We start from the raw sequence: 21,026 nt of genomic DNA, 5'->3' as shown, positions 1-21,026 counted from the left end.
TGTGAGTTTTTCCTTCCTCTGGACCTTGGAGAATTTGCTCATTCTGTGATGAAAAGGTTCATCTTGCTTCCTGGCTTCAGAAACAGTTTCTCTCTGCTGGGGTCCAGGGGTCACTATGAAGGCATCTGGCCCCAGTCATACATTTCTCGCCTTGGTGCCTTTGGTGTCCTTTTGGTATCTGCTGGGTGGTTGACAGACATCCACAGACTCAGAAGCTTCACGAATGGCTACTAGCCAAGCAAACCTCCATCCCTGCCGAAATGTTCTTTATCCAAAGAACTCTGTGGTGGAGGTCAGCCACCTCCTCCTGTGTGACTGGGGTCAATCATTAACCCTCTGAGTCCCCTTCCCAACCTGCCCATAAAGGGATTGGATTAACTAGATTGCTTATGATTCCATGATTTAGGCATAAATTCAATCTAGCTTACTTTGGCACTCAGTTTTATTTTACCTCAAAAAACTCCAAGGATCAAGTTTGATTGATGAGACCTAAGAACAGTGAGGACAAGTGTGGTCCTGGCCCCTGGCCCAGAAGAAAAAGTCCATCATTCCCCCCCTCCTTCCCAGTCCTGGGTGGAGGGGAGACAGAGCTATGAAGCAGAGCCTTCCCTGGACCCTGGGCCACTGGTAGGTGGTGTCCCTTGGCAGTCCCTTTGCTGCAGGCTCTGAGCATGTGCTGGGAAGCTTACAGGAGCTGACCACCCAAAGCCCCAGAGAGAGCTTCAGAAAGTCACACCACCCTCTGCCGGCCGCATGGCTTTCCAGCTCAGGTTTCCTTTGAAAATGACTTTAAAGGACTTGCCAGCTCGAGGCCTCAGCTCACCCTGCTCTTTGAAAAGGGAGAAAATGATCCCTCTGCTCCCATAGAAACTTGGCAGAAGAACTTAAAAAACAGATGGCTTCAGGAATGATAATTCACAGGCCCGAGGGAGGCTGGCCCCAGGGCTCCTTTGCTCCCTGAGGGACTCCTGCGTTTGTTTATATATCATTACTGTTTAATAAAAAGACTGGAGGGCCAAGGCAGACAGTGTGTGTGGTGTTCAAGTTCAAACAAAAGGGAAGATCAAAGAGTGAGTACTGTAGCCAATTGATGATCAATAAGTAAAAAGAAAACATCTCTAAACAGATAAGCTAGGGCAAAGGGAATATAGAATTTTTATTACAAAAGCATGACGTGAATGCAACTTTTCACAAACACATAGCTTATAAAGCAGGGGGCGCCTGAGGTTCTTCTCTATTATTGTGGGATTTTTAGAGGAAAGGCTTCTCAGGACCAGGGGGGTGGCTAGAGGGTTGACCCAGAGAACGGGGGTGGTTAGAAATCCAGCAGAGCTGCTTAGAAGCTAGAAGGGATGGGGGACGATAAGGATCACCTGGTTCCAATCTGTCATCTACCCATGAAAGGACTGAGGCAGGAGACATGAAGAAACTTGCCTGGGGCAGAGAGTGGCGGCAGGCTTCTGCTCCTTACCCTAACCCCCAGGGAAGGAAGAACAGATATAAACGTTCCCATTTTAGAAATAAGGGAACTGAGACGGGGACTTGTCCAAGGTCACGCAGCTAAGAAGTGGCCAACTAGCCTGAGTTCACACAACTTCTTTCCTGGGGAAAAACGAAAGCTGGGTTCCCATTCCTCTCTGTGTCACTCATAGTAGCAATTTTATTAAGCAGTGGTAATAACATCTTGCATTTGTGAAGTGCTTATGATTTTCAAAACACTTTTGTGTCAATGAGCAATTCTCACAAGCACTTCTCAGAGTAGCAGTTACACGGGGCTGGAAACAGCACGTCCACTTCAGAAACTCCAGGATACTGGCAGTGCCCCAGGAGTTACAATTGAACCAGGAGCCCATTAGAACACATCAAACTGCACCTGCCCACAGAAATGGTTCCAAAAGAAACTGCTTTGTCCTCAGCCCCTGCTGGAGTCAGAACTTGGACAGCCATATTGCATATCATGTGACCTACTTCCCCGACCACTGATTTGTCTAAGGATGAATGTCTAAGAATCCAAGGGCAACCAACCACAGGTAGGCCTGCACCCTATTAAGTATAGCATGGAAAGTGTTGCCTACATAGGGGGTGCTAATTAATGAGTTGGGCCACAAAGATTATGTGCCCTGGGAATTTATAGTGAAATATGGAGACAGCCAACCAGTCCAGCATTTCTCAAATTTCAGTCATTTGCAATCTCTCCTCATGATTTTGCTTCATGAAACTTCATACCTTGAATATTTATGTACTATTTTTCTTTAAATCAACTTACTTTTTAGATATATTTCCCCCAAATACAAATGAACACAAATAGTATTCAAAATAAAAATGCTCACTCATAAGCCTTCTAGAAAATTGTTTTGTGCTCTACCAAAGGTATCTTTGAAAAAACACTAAGATAATTAGAATAGGGAAGAGAAGAAGAAAGAAGCTGACCTCTGGAGAGTACCTGGGCCAGGTTAATGGCAGAGCACTGGAGTGAGGTCCCCAGAGGAGGGGGCTTGGAACAAGCATGACCTTCCAGTATCAGGTTCTAGAAAGCTTGTCATGGATTGGGGGATTCTAGTCTTAGATTTCTAGAAGATTTCATCCGTACCACTTCATAATAAGGTCCCTGCCTTTACTTTGACACCCCCCTCCATACTTAGCTTGGTCTGTGTGAGTCTCTATTTCCTGGAACCAAAGAGCACAGTTTACACAGGTGCCCAGGCCTCTGGGGTGTCTGCATTAGGGAGACCCTCAGATGCTCTTAAAGAGGGTCCAGGTTTCTCAATAGTGGAGGCTGTGGCATGCTGTGATCCTTCTGAGGTAAGACACAAAAAAGTGTTCTACCCAAAATACCGTAACCACTTGGAAAGACAAGGCTCCTCCAAGCCCCAAAACAATGACAGGAGGCTCCTCAGAGGTATGCAGGAGCCCAACCCTGGGTGGGCACAAACGATACAGTATCTGAAACCATGAGCTTTCAATGAAGGAGGAAAAAGCCTGAGTGCTTACTAAGGAACTGCTCTTCTAGAAAGATAGGCACCGAAGCCTTGAAATCTAGGAAGGGCTTAAAGCCCCCTGTAGTCCTCCCTAAGCTCTGGGGTCTAGCCTCTTATTAAATGAGCCTGACTCGTTCAGCCCCAATGACTGACTTCTCAACACATCTAAGAGATGAGCTCCCTGGGTCTCTCCCTGCCTTTTGCACATCAAGCAGGCAGGTTGGGTAAATAACAGGCATGCTTAGAGTCAGAATCATGGAATATCATGACAGGAGGGGCCTTAGTAGTTATGATCCTATTTTATAGGTGAAGAAACCAGGCTAGAGGGAAAAGGGAACATGCTTAAAAGGCCACACCAAGAATTTTTATCAGACAGGTCTCCTGACTCCCAGTTTCACTTGTAATATTGTCCCAGACTTGAAGGAGTGTGCAGTCAAGTTGGGAAAACAAAATGGACAAATATGGAAATAAAAGCACAAAGGAACACAAAGAGTCATGACATATAGAGAATAAATGATATTCCTGAGGCTTCAGGTGCTTTTGAGAGGGGTATGCAGAAGCTTTCTCAGGCTTTTAAGCATCTCCCCTCCTTTCCGTGGGGCTACAGTGCCTCCTTCTGTCAGGACAGGGCTGTCCTCCTTGATGTCACCAGTAGGAGCCATCTCTGGAGGTGGTTTGGTTTTCTGGGGCTGCTGTTATAGACAGAGCACAACACACAGTGGCTAGGACAACAGAAATGTATCATCTCACAGTTCTAGAGGCTAGAGGTCAGATCAAGGTGTCAGCAGGGTTGGTTTCTTCTGAGGGCTGTGAGGGAGAATCTTATTTCCAGTCTTCTCCCCAGCTCCTGATGGTTTGCTGGCAACCCTTGGCATGCCTTTGCTTGTAGAAGCATCACCTTGCTATCCATCTTCAACTTCACACAGCGTTCTCCCTGTGTGCACATCTCTGTGTTCGAATTTCCCCTTTCTGTATAGATACCAATCAAATTGGAGCAGGGCCCACCCTAACGACCTCATCTTAACTAATTGCATCTGCAGTGATGCTATTTCTAAATCAGGTCACATTCTGAGGTGTGGGGATTAGGACTCCAACATATGAATCTGGGGGGACAGAATTCAACTCATGACAAGGGTTGTTTGTGAGAGGCGACTGGTGATACCCTCTCAGAAGTGGCACAATCCTCACCTCCTTTTTGTACTTTCTCCCTGCTGCCAAAGGTGAAGGGAATTAAGATTTGGAGGCTGGGCACTGGGCTTTGCACCCATGGTCTGAGTCACCTTCGCAACAACCCACTGTGGGGTGTGTGTGTGTGTGGGGGGGGCACTTGCTTGGCCTCTCAGACGAGGAGAAAGAGATGCAAAGAGGCCAGGGCACTTGGCTCAGGCTGGCAGCGATTCTCCCCTTTCCTCTGTAACCAGCTGTGTCTTTATCATTGTTGATGGGTCTCCCCTCAGAAGAGCACTAGGGGACAAAGTAACTATGCTTAGTGAGCCACACTTTGGTTACGCAGAACGGAGAAAAGTCTACATTCACCTGGGTTTCTACGGATCATAAAGCACCAAATAATGTGTATACCAGACCATTACAGTTTTTATAAAAGCCCCTTAACGAGAACTGGAGACTATTATAGCTAATCATATTTTGAAAAGCCATGGAGTGTTTGCACTTCCCCCAGGGATGAATTAATCCAGCAGCTCTCTGCTACAGGGAGCATTTCAATGTACTGCTTTCTGTTTCCCAGGTAACACTCAGGTGCAGCCAGAGGTGAGAATCTCTCATCTAATCTAACCCCTCTATCACACATAAAAAAAAAAAGCCAAGTGACATTAAGCAAAGGCATTCTAATAAGGACTAAGGCACAGCTCTCAAAATACCTAAACCAGTGTTTTCACTAAAATCAGTGCCTTATAGTGCCATGATTTTCTATTTCCAGACACCTAGTGCAGTCTCTAAATGATTGCCTTCTTCATATACCTTCATATAATCACTTCTTTGGTGTGACCCAAGGGGAGCAAAACTTGGACCAATGGGTAGGAATTATAAAAAGGCAGAACTCAGCTGGATAGAATAAAGGATTTTCAAACAGATGTCTAAGGATGGAATGGGCTTTGGGTGGGAGCCTGAGCTCATCCCTGAGGTGATTAAGCAGGAGATACATGATAAGCTGGCAGCGATGTTGACTTGGGGGGAGAGTGGACTAAATGACTCTTAGGCCACTTTGAAGCTTGAGAATCTCTGAGGTCCCAACTCATTCAGAAACTGGTTTTGATCATAGGAAGAGGTCAGGAGTACAGATCTGCTATGAATCTCAAGAGAGAAGAGCATGATCACACAAATCTGGGGCTATTTTGTTTAGGATTAGATGGCTCCTGGACCCCTGAATTGAGCTGCATTTCTGGGGTGGCTTGCGCCCATGTCTTTTTCTCCCAGCACAACCCTGGCTTGGGGTTTCACATACATCATTTCCTGATAGTGGGACTACTTCTCCTCTGTGTTTGTGTATCCCACGCCCTCTGTTTAGCATGTCCTTTTCCTCCTTCTGCTCTCCCCCCACCACCCCACCCCAGGAACTACTTAAAGACCAGCCATCCATGAATATCCCCAGCCTGGAAAACCATGAGCATCTTCACAGGTTTGTTTAATGATGGCGTGAGAGAGTGAGTGTGTGATTAAGGTGACAGGTGGTTTAATAGTTCTGACACATAGAAGAGCCAGTTCTGTTAGTGCAGGCTAGTAAACAGCCACAAGGTGGCAGCCTAGGACAAGCAGTGCCGGCTACAGGAGCTGCTTTTTCTGGTTTCAGGGAACTAGGAAGGTACAAATGGGGTCAGTGCTATTTTTTTTCTAATTGACCTCCTATGCCTTTGTGCCTGTTCCCTTCCTATAAACTTCTTCATCTCAGCGAAGCCATCCAACGGAATTGGCTGGTGGCCTTATGGGATGTGATTTGAGGTCCTCTGGCTCCAAAATCTCGCCTTCAGAGACCTACTTGGGTGTGTAAATTTCCGCTCTGAAAGTCATTCCTTTGAGTTTCAGGTTTGCAGTTCTCCTTGGGAATGAGGGGGTCATATCTCGATTCTCAGGCAACACAGGCCAAGCCCGAATAGTACCCTGGAGGGAGGCAGGGGCTTGGGATATAACACGGATAACAAGTATAATCAACATTACGGATCACCAGTGGGTCTCACTTCCAAGAGCTCACTTAATCTTAACCACCATCTTGCCAGTTAAGGAAGTGAAAATCTCACTTGGCAGATGAGAAAACCGAGGGTCAGAGAGGCGGGCCTAGGAACACGTGGCTAGTAAGTGGCAGGGCTGAGAATGGAACATTTACCTTCTGACCTGCAGCAGGGGCTCAGCTAGCACACAAGGTACCTTTGTGGTCGGTGGATGAATTAACAAAAAGTTACCCCCATTTTCGTGCACCCTAGGACATGGCTTTTCAACTTTACAACACAGCCTATGAAGAGAGTTTAGGATTTCAGAACTGGAATTCTCCTCGGGTTAAAATCTCAAATTCCGGCTATCGAGAGGAAGCCACCAGGGCATGCCATGCAGTTCACCAGCTCTGGATACCTGGCATCAGGTATGGACTGGCTGCACCCTGGGCACCCTTCAATGTTGAGGGCCTGGGGGAATGATGCCTCCTAAGCTTTCTTCTCCTGATCATAGTTAATGACTCTGGGTACTTGTGCGGTGGGAGTGGCATCATCAAATCCCAGCTGGCCTGGGCTTCACCACCGTTAGATCCAGGACAAACAGCTCTGGCCTTGATTTAAGTTCACTGGCCTTGGTCAAGAAGTTTCTTCTCTCTGGCCCTCAGTTTCTGACTATAAATTAAAAGACTGCACAGGATGATTTCCAAAAGCCCCTTCTGAAATCCATGAAACTGGCGTTTCCGGCCTAAGTAACTGGGAGACAGAAGGGCGATTGCTCTCACTGGGAGTGTCCTGGGAATAGAAATCACTCATCAAGACCACAGAGCTTTAATTGCGGAAGCCATTTCTCACCTATTGTTTTCAGAGTTCACTGCATCCAGTTGACCATCATTCACAGACCCAGGATTTGGGATTTCCTTATACATGTCTCCTGATATTGTCACAATTCAAAATGAGGCGGACAAAACGACACTCATTATCAAACACTAACCTACTTAACAGTTCACACAGGACTCTAAGTCCCTATATGTTTAACAATTTGTAACTTTGTTGAGGCATAATTTTTCTTTTTAAAAATAGCATCCATGTGACAATATAGACAATATGAATGGACCTAGAGGGTATTATGCTAGGTGAAATAAGTCAGACAGAGAAAGACAAAATTATATGGTTTCACTTATATGTGGAATCTAAAGAACAAAACAAATGAACAAACAAAACAGAAACAGACTCATAGATACAGAGAATAAACTGATAGTTGTCAGAAGGGAAGGGCGTTGGGGGCTGGGTGAGAAAGGGGAAGGGATTTAAAAAGAGCAAATTGCTAGTTACAAAATAGTCATGGGAATGTAGGGTAGAGCATAGGGAATATAGTCAATAATATGGTAATAACTATATATGGTGCCAGGTGGGCACTAGACTTACCAGGCGGATCATTTTGTAAATTATATAAATGTCTAACCACTATGCTGTACACCTGAAACTAATATAAAATAATATTGAATGTCTACTGTAATTGAAAAATAAAAAATTAAAATAACATTTAGAGCCATCTATTTAATTTCAAAATTAATGTATGTTAAATGCAGAGAAACTTGAAAATATCAATGACAAAAATAATACTACATAACACTTACTGAACCCTCACAGTGTTCCAGAATCTTTTCAAAAAACTTTTGACTTTTAAATAATTGTAGATTCACAGGAAATTACAAAAATAGTATGGAGAGGTTCTGTGCACCCTTCTCCCAATTTCTCCCAGTGGTAACATCTTACATAACTATCTCACAATATCAAATCCAGGAAATTGACACAATTGGTATAATCCACAGATCTTATTCAGATTTCACCAGTGTTACATGCACGTGTGTGTGTGTGTGTGTGTGTGTGTGTGTGTGTGTGTGTATAGATTCATGGAGCCACCACTACAATCAAGGGACATAACTGTCCCTGACCATAAAGCTCTTTCAAGCTAACCCTTCACAGTCATTCTCCTCACCTCCCTTCACCCCTAACCCTTGGCAACCACTGATCTGTTCTTCATTTGTGTAATTTTACGAAGCCTGTAACTGGCACAGCTAAGATTAAAATCCCGATCTGGCTCTAGAGTCTGAGGCTTTAATTATAATATTATACTATCTCTCTAAATAGATTCAATATAAATGTTTAAAAGCTATAGAGAAGCATAATAAAGAAAGAACAACTGTAGCCTCAAAAAATGTTAAACGATTGGAACTCTACTGACCACATTTTCTCAAGACAATGCAATTAAGTTACAAATCAATAATAAAAAGGGAACTGGGAAAATTCCATTTGTCGGTAAATTTAAGAAAGTTTTACCTCTAAAAAAACTTGTGGGTCAGAGAAGAAGAGGGCAGGAGTTTATTCTAGTAAGGCAGCCAAGGGTTCACGGATAGGGTGTCGTGTGGTGAAGTTGCGATTGTTTCAAGGCTGTAAACAAAGGCAATGCTGTGCTGCCCAGACTGAGCCCAGGAAGGCAGGGCCTGTGTTTTGACCATTCCAATAGCCTCAGAGCCTCACCTGACACTCTGCACTAAGAGGGACTTAATAGCTGTTTACTCCTGGATTGAAAAATAGACCACACAGCGGACACTGCCTCCATTGCCTTGGATCCGTAAGTACAACAAAGCTGGAAGAAGCTGTGGGCCACTGGAAACAAAAGTAAACCAAAATAGGGATAGAGGTGAGTAGAAACAGTTAATCTAGAGATGGATATTCGTATTAGGGTCAGTGAGACCACTGTGCTTTTCATGGTGCCTTTAGACACGACAATCTCAGCAGTGAACGGGGCTGTAGAGGTCAGCACTTTTGACATTTGCAAATAGAGAATCGATGCTCAAGAAAGGAAAGAGATTGACCCAGGTCATTAAAGCTTGACACAAAAACCTAGGTCTTCTGTCTCTCCATAGAGAGTTTTCTGTCAACAGAGTAGACCCTTGACATTGCCAGAGAATATTTACTAGACTTCAGGAATCCCCCAAGTCAAACACTCAAATATTTGCAAAGGTTTTCTTTTACGGGCGTCATATTTAGAGAGAATCGTGGTTGCCAAAGCATGGCCTCACATTACAAATTAACCAATTTTTCAACTTTTAATAAAGTGTCCTCCTGCTTTTGATAGCGATTTTCACACAGAGGCATTATGGCAGTGACGTCACAAGGCGAGGTAAGCACGGGCAGGTGCATAGGATGTTGCTGTGTCCGGGCTGATGCTGGCCTCAGCAGGGGGCGCTCAGGAGCTCACACAGGCTCACAAACAAGGTTCTGTGTCTCATAAATCATCATGCACCAAACTGGAAAGATACCAATGCTATATCACATTTTAAACAATTGTAGAGACTATAAGCCATTATGATCCATTTTTAATCAAGTACATTTTAGAATCAAATAAATTCTACGTTTGCACCAAAAACTTGGGGAAAAAAAAATGAAGGTCAGTGAGAGGTAGAGTGGCAAGTGGAAATTTCATTCATTCATTCATATGTTTTGTATTGTTTCAAACTTTACAATGAGTTTACACTTTTAAAACCAGGCCTAAGAAAGAGCTTGATGGATAAATGCACATAGTTGGTGAGTCCAGGCTGTTTGGGTCTGAATCCTGGAACTGTCACTTAACTATGTCACCACCAGTAAATTACTTCACCTTTTTGTGCCTCAGCTTCCTTATATGTAAAATGGAGGTAATAATTATAGTATTGACCTCACAGAGTTCTTGTGTGCTTAAATGAATTAATGTATGCCAAGTACTTAGAATCACTTGTGATGCAAACTAAGCACTCTATCACTATGAACTTTTATTATAATTGAGGTTTATTAGGATTTTCCTCCCAACAAGGTTTTAAGATGAGGAAGTAATCTGCTGTTTCCTTGCCCAGTTCCTGAGGCACCTGAGGTTGCAGCTTCTGCTATTTCTTGCATCATATAAAGTCTCTTGAAAGAACGACCTAGACTCTCCCATGTGGAAACTGCAGCTACCCATGACTTTGGTGTTGTGCTCTGACCAGCTTCTATTTATAGGTCCCTGTGGACATTGAAACCATTCTAGATTAAATCTTAGGGTTTCCTCACCCTCTTGGATTTTGCTTAATTGCCTTGCAGGGAATGACATAGATTAAGTAACTATTCTGCCTCTAGCACCTGCAGGGTCTACTTCATTGTCACAGGATTTACTCTCTAGTGTAAATTACACCCCCTCCCCCCAACCAGCATAAATCCACATTAAGATTTTCCTATCCTCTTATGTCATCTTTTAAAAACCAGATAGGAGATGTGAGGCAATTTGATGGAGCTATCCCATGGAGTCTCTGTTCACTTTACAAATGCTGATGTACTAATGCAGACTTAGAAGCATCAGTGGATCCAATGTCATCAAACTCCACTGGCAAAAATGACCCATAGAAGCTGCATTGACAATATGTGAGCTCCGGCTCTTACCTTGTGAGTGGTTTTTCATCTCCTCCCATTCTACTAACTGGCTTGCTCAGTGCCAACCACACTGGCCTTCTCACTCTTCCCAGGACACATGAGGTATACTCCCACTGAGGGGCTGTGATAAGCTGAAAAATGGCCCCCCAAATAGTCACATCCTAGTGCCTGGAACCTGTGAATGTCATCTTATATAGCAAAAAAGGGTTTGTGCAGATGGGATTAAATTGAGTCTTGAGATGGGGAGATTTTCCTGGATTACTCAGTGGGTCCTCAAGGCAATCACATGCATAAGAAGGAATCAGAGGGAACTTCTGCTACACACAGAGGAGACGTCCATGTGGAGACAGAGCAGAGGGAGATTCCAAGATGCTGGCCTCGAAGATGAGAGTGATGTGGCCCCAAGCCAAGAAACAGATTCTTCCCTAAGGCTTCCGGAGGGAACATGGCCCTGCCGACTCCCTGGCTTGGCAAGTGCTACTAATTTCAGACTTCCGGCCTCCAGAACTGTGAGAGAATACATTTCTGTTGTTTTAAGTCACCGTGTGTGCAGTAATTGGATCCAGCAGGCTCAGAGACTGTGCTTGCTGTTGCCCTGACTGGAATGCTTTTCCTCATGTTTGTATGACACTCTTCCTGATCCCTTTCGTGTTTTTCTCAAATGTCACTTTCATCCGAGGCCTTTTCTTTCCACACTGTGTAAAATGTAACCCTCCCCTCCCCGACTCCAGCCACACATTCTCTGTCTCCCTTTCCTGTTGATATTGTAAAACCTACTTTCTATTAACATCTACCATGGTATTTATTTTATTGTTTATCTCCCCCAGGAGAATGTAGCGCTGACGGTGAGGATGTTTGTCTGTTTTGCACTGTCTTGTCTCCAGCACCTAGAAAGAACCTAGACACATATCAAGTACTCAATAAATAATTGTTGAATGTTGAATGAATAAATGAAACTAAAGCGTACAAAATATCTTATGTGATTAAGTCAGCAGAGCATGAATAACTTATTGCTCATAATTTGAAATAAAGTGATTTGAGTGTAACAATGAGTGGGACATACAAAAAAAATTAATAATAAATCTAATTATTAATTACTTAGTGATTTTACTGTCAGTGTTAGTAGTGGTATTGTCATTTTGAATGTCATTTTTATTGACAGGCAACAATTACATTAGTTTAATTAATTTATAGCATTGTTTTTATAAGAAGAAATGGCTGAAATTATAATAAGGGTAAAAATAGTTTTGTAACAACATAGTGTTAAAACACTATTGGAAACTATCAATGTAAACTTATGATTTAAAAAAAAAAACCATGTCTTTTCAAGCTCATCTACTGAAGGGGTTTACAAATAGCAGCATCCTTAGCACAAGATTGGTCTGCAGCCCTAGCATACAGATTACGGTCTCTGATACTTCTTAAAACGATGGCTGACATGTCTGATATGTCTGAGTGAAGGAAGAATGCTATTTAAAAATTAGATATCATCCTTGAAGGTAGGTTTGGGTGGATTCAGGGTTTCCCTTCTCTTTCAGATAACTGTGGTAACAGATAGTGCCAAGAAGAATCTTTGGGACCTATGATTGTAAACCTAATTCCAAGAGGCTATGAATGTTAGTGTTCCCCTTCAATCCCACCATTTGAGGGGTGCTGCCTGCCTGCGTGGGCAGATTGTGTATTTATGTGTCCCCCATGGCACTTACTGTTTATCCTAGTGTGTCATGGATAGTACATGAATCTTTGTTGCTATGAACTGAATGGAAGTCACAACTTCTACTGTACTTCTGTAATATGCAAATTCATAAACTATCGGACTTGTAGAGACATGTTATGTCGTTCCCGTGTCATTGGAGTTTACATTTAACATGAATTGCAAAGGACATACACAGTAAAGTCTCACCACTAGTCATTCATTAAATAAGATTTTACTGAGCACCTACTATGTGTTTGAGGTTCTGTTAGTCACTGGAGAAAGCAAGAATGAATAAGACATTCATTCAATAAGACATCAATTCAATAAGACGTCTTGTGGATAGAATACAATGACAATATTGCAAGTCCTATAGAAGAGGTGTGTTCAAGATCCTGGCACATTTACTGAGAGCTTACTATATCCCAAGCACTGTCTCTCATGATTTTCTTCTTTGACTCTCTCTGCTCATCTGACTAATGCCTTTTTCAGGTTAAAGAGATGATGGTTTCTCTAGGTCTCTTTCAGTTTTAAATTTTATTACCATCTCAATGAAAATGTTCAGAAGAACCATTGCTAAATGCGGGTACTTCGTGGCCATTTGAGCAATGGAGAAAGGAAGTCTGTCCCAGACGGGGGAGATATCCATTTAGTTTCAAATTGCAAAATATAACATATACACAGAAGAGTACATAAAACATATAAGTATAATGTAAAAAATAATTATACATTGAAAATTTGCATAGCAAACACCCAGCTTAGGAAAACACTTTACCAACCCCTAGAAACCCTCCCATCCACAATATATAAAATCCTTCTCAGGAACATCTTTCTCCCTCCCCACAGAGAAACTGCTGTCTTTTTTTTTAGATTTTTATTAAAAATATAGTTAACATACAGTATTATATTAGTTTCAGGGGTACACCATATTTATTCAACATTTATATACCGAAAGAAGTGATCACCATGATAAGTCCAGCAACCATCTGACACTGTACTATGTTATCACAATTTTATTAACTATATTCCCTATGCTGTATATTACATCCCCATGACTTATTTGTTTTATACCTGGAAATTTGAATGTCTTATTCCACTTGTCTCCCTTTTTAAATTTATCAGTTACAGTTGACATTCAATATTATTTCATATTAATTTTAGGCATACAGCATAGTGGTTATACATTTATATATTAAGTTGTCAGAAAAGCCATGACACATTTTTGCAATGAAAAACAGAAAAAAATACGTCATGACTTTTCTGACAACCCGATAATTTACAAAGTGATCCCCCCTGACTAATCTAGTACCCACCTAGCACTATACATAGTTATTGCCATATCATTAACTATATTCCCTATGCTTTACTTTACATTCTCATGACTATCTTGTAACTACCCATTTGTACTTTTTAATCCCTTCACCTTTTTCACCCTCCCATCGATCACCCCAACAAATCTAGTACCCATCTGACACCACACATAGTTATTACAATATTATTGACTATATCCCTCATGCTATACCCTACACCCCCATAACTACTTTGTAACAACCAATTTGTACTTCTTAATCCCTTCCCCTTCTTGCACCCACACCCCTATCTGGCCTCCTACCTGGCAACCATCAAAATGTTTTCTGTATCTATGCGTTTGTTTCTGTTTTGCTTGTTAATTTTGTTCTTAGATTCCATATATAAGCAAAATCACATTGCATCTGCCTCTTTCTATCTGATATACTCCACTCAGCACAACAGCACCAGGTCCATTCATGTCTCTGTAAATGGCAAGAACCCACTCCCTTCCATGGCCAAACAGTATTCCATTGTATATATGTACCACCTACTTTTTACCCATTCATCCATCACAGACACCCAGGCTGCCTCCACATCTTGGCCATCGTAAACAATGCTGCAATGAGCACATGGATGCACATGTCCCCTCAAAGTAGCATTTTGGGTTTCTTTGGCTAAATATCCTGAAGTGGGATTACTAGGTCCTTCTTTGTCTCTTCTCATAGCCTTTGTTTTAAAATCTGTTTTGTCTGGTATAAGTATTGCTTCCCCAGCTGTCTTTCATTTCCATTTTCATGAAATATCTTTTTCCATCCCTTTACTTTCTGTTTCTGTGTGTCTTTCAATCTGAAGTGAGCCTCTTATAGGCAGCATGTGTAAGGGTTTTGTTTTCTTATGGGTTCATCTCTCTTATGTCTTTTGATTGGATTTAATCCATTTACATTGATAGTCATTGTTAAAATATGTAGCTATTGCCATTTTATTATTCATAATTTTGATTTTTTTTCCATCTTAAAGAAGACCCTCTAACATTCCTTGTAATACTGGTTTGGTGGTGATGAACTCCTTTAGGTTTTTCTTGTCTGGGAAACTCTTTATCTGTCCTTTGATTTTAAATGATAGCCTTGATGGACAGAATAGTCTTGGTTATAGGTCCTTGCTTTTCATTATGTTGAATATTTTGTGCCAATCCCTTCTGGCCTACAAAGATTTTGTTGAGAAATCTGCTTACAGTCTTATGGGAGCTCCCTTACAACTTACTTGTGGCCTTTCTCTTGCTGCTTTTAAAATTCTCTCGTCTTTCATCTTTGCCATTTTAATTATAATGTGTCTAGGTGTGGACCTATTTGGGTTCATCCTATTTGGGACTCTCTGAACTTTCTGGACTTGTGTGTCTATTTTTTTCACCAGGTTAGAAAATCTTTCAGTCATTATTTCTTCAAATAAGTTCTCAATCCCTTGCTTTCTCTCTTCTCCTTCTGATACCTCTGTGCTGTTATGTTTGATGTTGTCCCAGAGATCTCTTAAACTATCTTCATTTTTTTGGATTTTTTTTTCTTTTGCTGTTCTTATTTAGCTGTTTTCTGCTACCTTGTCTTCCAAATCACTGATTCAATCTTTTGCTTCATCTAATCTGCTGCTGATTCCCTCTCGTGCATTCTTCATTTCAGTTATTATATTCTTCACTTCTGACTGGTTTTTTTTATGATATCTATGTCCTTTTTTATGTTTGCAATCTCTTTTTGAAGTTCTCTGAGCATCCTTATAATCATTGTTTTGAACTCTGTCTCTGGTAGGTTGCTTGCCTCCATTTTATTTAGTTTTTTCTCTGGAGTTTTTTCCTATTCTTTCATTTGGGATGTATTTTTTTGCTTCCTCATTTTGGCTGCCTCTCTGTGTTTGTTTTCATGTATTAGGTAGATCTGCTATGTCTCCCAGTCTTGGCCGTGTTGCCTTATGTAGTAGGTGTCCTGTGAGGCCCAGTGGCACAGTCTCCTTGATCACTTGCTCCAGGTGCTACAGAAGTGTCTCTTGTGTGGGTTGTTTGTGCCCTCCTGTTATAGTTGAGCCTTGATTGCTCTTGGCACATCAATGGGTGGCATTTACCCTTAGGCTGACTAGCTGGGTCCACAGTTCATGGGCTGCTTTGCAGGAGGCTTACCCCACTTAGTGGGATTTGCCCTAGTGGGCTCTGGTGCCTTTTGAGACCGCCCTTTGTGTGTGCCACTTGTGGGGTAATTGAGCAGTGCTCTGCTGTGGTCTGAATTCAACCTACAAGTGTGTTGGTTCTGGGGCCTCTTGGTGGGGCTTCTGGTGCAGGCTCAGGCCAGCCACTGCCTGAGACTGGCCAGGGGCCTACCTGGTTGTTCACTGCCTGTGCTAACCCTGGAGGTGCATGGGAGAGGCCATGCTGAGAGCCGAGGACGGCTACCACAAGTGCCAGGCCTGGGGTAACTTCAAAAAACCAGGACACCTGGAGGCCTGCTGCCATTTGCCAACTCTCTTACAGTTGAGCCACAGATAAAGCCTTGTGTGGTATGCAGGTTGGGTGAGGCAAGATCTCAGGGAGTCACTAGAGTGTGAAGAGCTGTGGTCACCACGTTAATGTAGACTCTGTTTTGGTGCCAGTGCTGAGCCTGTAGTGACTCAGCCAAAGTTTCAGAGCACGCAGAGGTCAGCCGCTGCCTGTCTGGGGCCTGTCTGACTCCACTAGTTTTACAAGAAAGAGAGCACTGCGGGTGGGGCTGGCTGGGTGGGGTTGGCTGCCCCAGGAGAAAGTGCCTCCAGCAGTACATGTGTTGAATGGGACGTGTCCCAGTGAGTTAGCAGGGCAGAGCAGTGGAGCTCACTAGGCCAATCAGATTCAGAGTTGGCCAGAAGGAGCGGGGTTACACAGGAAAGATGGCACCCGCCTGCCAGCTACATGGAAGCTGGATCCTCTCCTGGAAAATGCTGACTGTCCTCCAGTCCCCCCACCCAAAACCATACTCCTCAGTCTGCCCCCTGTGTGTCTCCAAGGATTCCTGAATCAGCACCCTTCCGCTGGAGCCCAAGGTGAGTACCTGCGCGCTAGTGAGTCTGTGCATGGGCCTTTTTAGAGGATGGCTGGATTTCCAACAGTCCTCCAGCCCACCAAATGGTCAGAATCCCCACTGTTTTGGAAAGCCAAATGTTGTGAAGGCTCCTCTTCTCAGCACCAGTACTCCAGGTGGGGAAGCCTGGTATGGGGGGATGGGGTCCTTGGAGGGGGAACCAAGGTGGCCGAGATATTCCTCTTCATTCTCAACCACCACATGCAGGTGTGGGGCCCGTTCAGCATTTCTGCCCCTCCTACCAGTCTCAACGGCTTCTTATATTTTTAGTTATAGGATATTTGTTGGCTAGACTTCAGCTGGTTCTGCAGATTGATTGTTCTATAATTTAGTTGTAATTTTAATGTGTTCATGGAAAAATGCAGGCACAGTGTTTATCTAATTAGTCATCTTGGATCTCTCCAATTAATTCTAGAGAAACTACTGTCTTGACATTCGTTATTTTCTTATCTTTTTAAACTACGTTTGCTATATGTATATCCCAAAACAATATAGTTTAGATTTTAAATTTGTTAACTTGTGTGTGTGTGTGTGTATTTACTTCTTTTGCTCAACAATGTGAGATTCTATCATGTTAATGTGCGTAGAAACAATTTTTATTGCTCTGTAGTATTCCAGTGTGTGTGTATATCCATAATGTTAATAGACATTTGTGGAAAGAAATGAAAAAGAATGGAATGGAATGGAAAGTAAAAGAATTGAATGAGGAGGAATTGAATGAGGAGGAATAGAATGTGATAGAAATAGAATGAAATGGACTGGAATGTAATTTGGGTCATTGTAATCAATGATGTTATGAACATTATCATTCATGTAATCTGGTGAAAATATGGAAGAGTTTCTCTAGGATATACACCTAGGATCATAGAGTTCTTGAATATTCAACCTTGAATATTCAATGACACAATGAAAAATTTTTCCCAAAAGAATTTATATAAATTTCACCAGCTGTACATTATAGTTCGTGTTGCTCCATTTACTCACTCTTTGGCATGATCAGGCGTTTTCATCCTTGCCAATCAGGTGGGTGTCTAACAATATGCTACTGAGGTTGTAATTCCATTTTTTTTAATATAATGGGACAATCTTTGTCTTTTAATTGGACATATAGTTTATATTTAATGAATTTGTTAATATATTTGGATTTATATCCATGATCTGATTTTTTGTTTTCTATTTGTCTTACTGTGTTCTGATCATCTTTCTCTCCTTCTTGTTTTCTTTTGGATTATAAGTTTTCTAATACTTACATTATTTTCTCTTCTCTTAGTGTGAAAGTTATATATGCTGTGTTCCTATTCATTTAGCAGTTATTTCAATATCATTGCAAGACATGTATTTATCATGTTCTGAAGCTAATCAATACTTTTCCTTCTTCATTGTCAAGGCAATCATCCTTGCAGCCCTCTGAGCATGGTGGCTACAGTTGACGCTTCCCATTCACCATTACACTGAAGGTGTAGGGCTCTTCATGGTTGCAGCTCTTGTCACAGGGTCTCATATTATGCTCCCTGCCTTAGGTAGATTCTGAGCTGTGTCTTCTGTAGTCTTGGGTCCTATGACGCGATAAATACGACAGCTCTATTTCATTGCATTTGGCAACTGCCTTCAGAGTAAAAGCAGCTTCAGCACTCTGCCCATCTACCTTCATGTAGACTTTGGCCTAATGGTGCTTTACCCTCTTGTCATATCATTAATGTTTTTACAAGTAATATTTTAAGCAGAATTTTTTAAACTGTGATCAGCAGAAAGGTTGGTCCTTGTAATCCTGTCCTCTAAATACTGGAACTAGACAGAGTAGCATCTTTGCTGCCAACCTCAAGGCGGTGGCCTCTGGAACAGTCTTGGTGGTGGTGGTGTTGAATTGAATGCTTTTATTTTGTTAATTATCATTTTTACAGATATGTCTTTCTGCCCAACTATGCAAGATAATTTAGTATATTTATTTTTCTAGGACTTGAGGGCTGGATCCCCAAGTGTCTAGATTGAGGTTCACAATTTATATATACTGACCCCAGTTTCCCATGGTCTGCTAAGTTCATGTACTCTTAGAGAAATAAGGACACATCTTGAAAGACAAATCTTCCTGTAGAATCTAGAACATGTGGTCTCCTCCTCTGTAGGTTTCTTTTTCACTAAGGTCACAGAGAAGTTTACGGAAGAGTAGGAATTAGAATTCAGGATTTCTAACTACACCGCGCCATGGGACCCATGTAGCGGCATTGTGCAAGGAGGGTATCCATCGTTCAGGTGGGTGTTCTGATGGACTTTACTATTCTTCAAAATATTTGGTGCCACTCCCTGAAGTGCCCCCCCCACCGCCTCCAGCAAGATATATTGTCCTGCCCCATTGCAGGGTTGGCTGTGTGACTTGCTTTGGCCAGTAGAATGTGAGGGGAAGTGACACACGTCATTTCAGAATGGAAGCTTGAAGAGCTGGTATATGCTTGTTCCCTATGCTCCCTTTTGGCTCTGCCATGATGCCTGGGATTGTCCCTGAGAGGAGTCATGCTTGTTTATGTGTGCTGAGCCTGGGCTCATCAGAAACTGGCAGGTTCTCTGGGTATAGCTAAGGAACTCTGATGGAGCCCTCAACCTCTTAGGCAGAAGTTAGCACAGGCTGCATCTGCTGACAACATGTCCAGACCCTCTGAGCTTGACTGTTTCTTTTCAGCAGGGAATTTTATATTCTTCCTTCTTTAACCACTAACTCATTTACTCAATCCCATCCTTTTTTGTTTTTCCTTGCAGGGAGTGTTCCCTGCTCTCACCCCGCTCTTTTTACTTATGTACTTCCCATAAATAGTGTGACAATCCTTTACCAAATCTCTTCCTAGGATAATAAGGCCCTGAAAAAAAATGACAGTGGATGTGGCCACCCTTAATGCAGACTTTGGGGTGCCTGAAGCATAACCCGTATGTTTTAGACCCTTGAATACCAGCAGGAATAAAATCATGCCTGGCTGCAGCTGTCTGGTTGTTGCCAACTGATGAAAGAGCGTGAAACGTTCCCTGAAAGTTGGTTGACAGCACACACTGTTTGAGACCTGTGAACTGTCCTGATCATGGGAATGTCCTCCAGACTCAGAGGTCATACCCCACCCAAAGCCTGGAGCTCAAACCATGCTGCCTCCCAGCACTGCACCCTGAGAATGAGAAGCCTTTCAAACTGCTCTTGAAAAAGATTCCCCAGGGACCTAGGATTTGCACTGTAGCACCTTCCATGGTTCTTGGAGTTATGGAAGGATAGGGGAAGGTAGGACATAGCTTGCATTTCCCTGGGATTTTTTTCTTAGTTAAGAAATATTCTGAACCACTAACTGAACCACTAACTCAGTTTTACTCAACCTTACTCCTCCTCTTCCTCCTTTCTTTTGGCCCCAAGATGCCTGTGGGACAACAAATTCCTTCAGAAATAAAGACTGGTTCTTCCCAAGTCTAGAGTGGGTAGAGGGGATACTGTATAACCCCACTCAAGATCCTGTGTTGAAATCCCTGGGGTAAAGGTACATATCATTTTCAAAAGCTCCTAAGTGATATCTACTCACCCCCTAACACTTCATTACTTTTATATTTTAGGCTCCACATTGACATCTACTGTATTATTCTAATTAGTAACATTTAAGTAATGAATGTTTTATAAAAGCATTTATTAACCCATATTCCAAATTAGAGAAGGGACTGATTCTTTTATCCCCCTCCCCTTTGCCAATTTTGGTTGCAAAATACAGGTGCATAGTATTTTATTTTATAAAGGAATACACATTCCTTTATTTTAATAAAAATTACTTCGATTAAAAATATAGCAGCAATGTATAATGAAACTGCCAGTGTGTGATGTGGCTACAGCTGTACACATTTATATCTCAGTGAGCTCTTAAATTTGGCTTCTGGAGAAACCCAGTGACATTTGCAGCAAATTGAAATAGTAACTGTGTTCATTGATTGCATCATAAGCAGGTTTTTTTTTTCTTCAGAGAAAACAGGGCTGCTATACAGAAAGATGAATTATATTGGTCTCTGCTTAGAGGGCTCCCACTCTAAATTAAGCCTGATACTAAGCCTAAGGGAATTGCATCATTTGGGCAAAAGCCAATGGATAAACCCTGACAATTCTCATGGTCTATCTTTTTGTTTTTTTCTTCACCATTTGTTCTGGGCACAACGGAACACTATTTCTCAGAGACCCACTCCTGTCGGGCACCTCTAGGCTGGACCATCAGCTCCTCAATTCATTCCCTTCCTGGGAACTCACAGGTCCCCTCATGTGACCTGTGCTGGTGGCTGACTGCTGAGAGCTCCCCCAGTGGGGTATGAGCAGGCCAATCCTGAGGCCTTGGCCAAGTCATTTCTCATTTCTAAACTT

This window comes from Hipposideros armiger, unplaced genomic scaffold (assembly GCF_001890085.2).
Source record: "Hipposideros armiger isolate ML-2016 unplaced genomic scaffold, ASM189008v1 scaffold_14, whole genome shotgun sequence".
Lineage (NCBI taxonomy): Eukaryota > Metazoa > Chordata > Mammalia > Chiroptera > Hipposideridae > Hipposideros > Hipposideros armiger.
The sequence above is the reverse complement of the archived record's forward strand: the minus strand, read 5'-3'. Positions refer to the sequence as shown.